Genomic DNA, 4,103 nt, shown 5'->3' with positions numbered 1-4,103 from the left:
ATTGTCAAATCCCAGCAGAGAGCATCAAAGAAGTAGCCTACATTTTTAGAGCTTCAAAGTGTTGGTGACAACTGCATATGTCAGGGCCCCTTTAAGAGTCTGTATGGCTCGCTCTGCAGATCTGTTCCAGTCATGATCAGACAGGCTGGTGTTGGCTTGTGTGTGTGTGTGTGTGTGTGTGTGTGTGTGTGTGTGTGTGTGTGTGTGTGTGTGTGTGTGTGCCCGCCTCTGTGTTCCGGAACCCCAGAGAAAACATACGGCGCTTTAATCATTGGGTCAACAATATTTTTGCTGTCGTTATTTTCCGTACTGTACAGATGCCAGCGACCGATTCTGGTCCAGCGCTGCGTTATCAAGCAGACGTGCGTGATTATGTGAGATGTGGACTGGAAGAGCAGATCTGAGGTCAGTAGCGACAGGGCTTTGGAGCCAGACTGACCAGTGGAGAGCGGGTTCCGGCAGGCGAAGTGACCGATCTGCCGGTGGCGGTGAGAGCTGCTCCGGCGAGGCCAGGTGAGTTTGCAGTTTAAAAGAGTGATTTGGTATTAAGCATCATAAGCCCTGTTATAAGGTTATTTATCATAATACAATGTCATAACATTTTGACAGACTTTGCAGTGTATCCAAGTACACCATGGATGTCTATGGGTATGTATATGCTCATAGAGAACCATCAGCTGACCATATAATAGATCTCTATGGGCACATATATGGAAACTCCCCCCTTCCTCCCATGCCACTGCACCCCCCGGAGGGCACGCAAAATCGAATATTCTCACTACTACCTAGCGGGCATGGGTCAGGAGCTCCTCACTTAACTGGCACCTGGCGTTGGCATCTCATCACCGTGGCAACTGCGATGACAGGGAAGGCTGGTGACACCTCCGGGACCTTCTTAATCTGGCCAATTGGAGAGGTTCAAAAGGTGCCGTGCCATGGCGTGCCCCCCATCCCCTCAGAGCTGACTCACAGCTCCTGATTAATCTCTACACAAAATGGATTTAGACATCAGTAGCCTAGCCTGGTGGGGAAGGATATATTAACCTTCAGCAGTACTGTCCCCTGCACTCTAGCTTCTAGCAGAGATAGATTAGATAGAAAGGTTCTAATTGAGATAATATAATATAATATTAGATAGATAGATAGGTAGATAGATAGATAGATAGATAGATAGATAGATAGATAGATAGATAGATAGATAGATAGATATATAGATAGATAGATAGATAGATAGATAGATAATCTACTTTATTGATCATGAGGGGGAATTATTTTGTTGCAGCAATGCCTACAACAATACACACAACATACAGAAACAATGTACAATATACAATAAATTCTACCACCAGAATGAACAACCAACGTAACAATTCTATAGTTGTCAGAATGGACATATCTACATTCTGTAAATAAACATGTGAATATCCATAACTAAAATAGAGGCTATCATATGGCCGTACATAATATAGATAGGGCCTATCAAGATCCACAAGTAGCCTACTCATGCATATTACTAAACTGTCATCTGCTTTCAGCACATCCCATTCCTCTCATGTTGGCTATATATTTTGCATTTTGTATTAAAAGTCTGTATACTGTATCGTCTTGTTTTCTATTGTTGTTTTGTATTGGTTTTTTTCACCTTGCTTAAGCTCAGTGTGCACGTTGTAAGAGCCAACGGAGAAACATCTCACTGCTCATTTTACTGGTTGCGTGACGAATAAACGTTGAATTTGCATGTGAACTTGAACATCAATCAGCTTTTTCGGCGGGGATCTTTCTTAGGGTTGGTCTTACAAAGTTCGTAAGAAGACATTTAAGAAGACACTTAAGAAAATGTACAGGAATGAGGTCCATTGTTCTTGAAAGGCCCTCAGTTTGGCCAGCGTTCTTCTCTCTGCAACTACAGTTAGGGCTGAAAAATTAATCGTGAATTAATCTAAATCGCGATTATGACCTCTGCGATTAACTAATCGCAAAAGGCCGCAATTAATGTGATTAATAATTTTGCTTTGAATTGAGTGTGCTAGGACTACATGGACGAATCACAGGCGCTTATGCTGTCTAGCCAATCACATGCATTCCCGCTGAGTGCGCTGTGCGCAGCAATTTCACTGAGAAGACAGATAGCAGTAGGTCAAGACAAGTGTCACAAGAGTACCCGCAGCCGTGAGTAGTGAAAAAATGAGCGAAAACGAGGTCAGTGAGTTAGTAGCAAGAAAGGGATGAAAAAGATGATGGCGCTCAAGCCCAGCAGGTCATATGCAAACTGTGCAGAGCTAAAGCTATTACTTTGAAATATTAATCGCAATTATTAATCGCAATTACCATTTTGAAGCAAATAATGGCAATTATTATCTTTCGTCATAATCGTGCAGCCCTAACTACAGTCCGTTGAGTCCAGGCTGACCGCCGGTACAGAGCCCGCCCTCCTGATCGGCTAGTCCATCCTGTTAGCGTCTGCGGCTTTGATACCGCTGCCCCAGCACACCACCGCCAAGAAGATGGCGCTCGCTACAGTAGACTGGTAGAACAGGTTCAGCATCGCTCTACACACATCAAAGGACCTGAGCCTCCTCAGAAAGTAGAGTCGACTCTGACTCCTTTCTTGTAGATGGCCTCAGTGTTTCTGACCCAATCCCAGCCTGTTGTCCGGATGCACACTAAGGCACTTGTATGACCGGTAAATGGGAAATGGACTGTACTTAATGTGTATTGCGCTTTTATCCAATGCGCTTTCCTCATTCACCCATTCACACACACATGCTGCCATGCAAGGTGCTAGCCTGCTCACTGGGTGCAATTTGGGGTTCGGCGTCTTGCGCAAAGGACACTTCGACATGTGGACAGAAGAAGCCGGGATTCGAACCGCTGACCATACGATCATACGACCCCGCTCTACCTCCTGAGCCACAGCCGCCCCTGGGCTGGACATAAAACAGATCGCACTCGGCTTTTCAATGGAGTGGTCTTCTTATAGCCCAGATAATGGTGGGGTTAGAGGTCGATGCTCTGAATAATAAGACACTGAATAATAAGATGCTCAATAAGAACACATCTATTGCTGGACATTGCCAGTGTAGCAGACCTACTGTATAGGCCTAGCAGTCATCTTTAACTGGCAGGTAGAAGTCAATCTTCCCAGACTTTCACCAGGAGTCAGTAAACCCGCAGCCAAGCTGCTCAGATAGCCGATAGCCTCTCACTCAGGTCATCCCAGACAGCCATCCGATAACTCTCCGCGGGCAAAATCTGATGTTTTTATTTACATTTAATTTTGATCCGTAACAAACCGCAAAATAGCGAGCAGGAAACCGACACCTCCTGTGAGGTGAGGAGAGGAAGGGGGAACTTATTCTTAGATTAGACTTGTTTACACGTGTCTCAAAATTATACTGTAGCACTTTTGGCAGCTGCTTGATTCTCTCTCGTGGTACAGTAGGCCTGCGGAAGGCGTCCGTAAGGCTGTTAATCTCAGATGACGCCTATTGATAACAAAAACGGTTTGTTGACTCATATTCGGTTGATGCACGCCTTAGCCGGCGGGTTTAGTGGTCGGTCCTGCATGAAGACCTTGACTTAGAGTTCAACAGAACATTTTAGCCCTCCGCCCAGGCCGCCTGGCGAGGGTCAGGTCCCTCTGCTGCTCAGTAAAGGGAGCAGGAAGGGGAACGTGTGAGTGTGGGTTCTTTTTTGTCATTTACATTTTTATTTTCAAAATACAATGTACAACTCGCTCCCCACATATTAGCCTACGATTATCAACATAGGCTACAGAACCGTCAATAGAACAACAAACAACAAAAACTAAAAGCAAAAGTAAACAGTGAACAAGTCACAGCACCTCTCCCTCCACAACACACAACACTACACATAAACACAACACTACACATGAACACACCACACTACACATGAGTACACAACACTACACATAAACACACTACACATAAACACACAACACTACACATGAACACACAACACTACACATGAGTACACAACACTACACATGAACACACTACACTACACATGAACACACAACACTACACATAAACACACAACACTACACATGAACACACAACACTACACATGAACACACAACACTA

This window comes from Borostomias antarcticus, assembly GCF_949987555.1.
Source record: "Borostomias antarcticus genome assembly, chromosome: 13".
NCBI classification, from domain to species: domain Eukaryota; kingdom Metazoa; phylum Chordata; class Actinopteri; order Stomiiformes; family Stomiidae; genus Borostomias; species Borostomias antarcticus.
Note: the sequence above shows the minus strand (reverse complement) of the source record.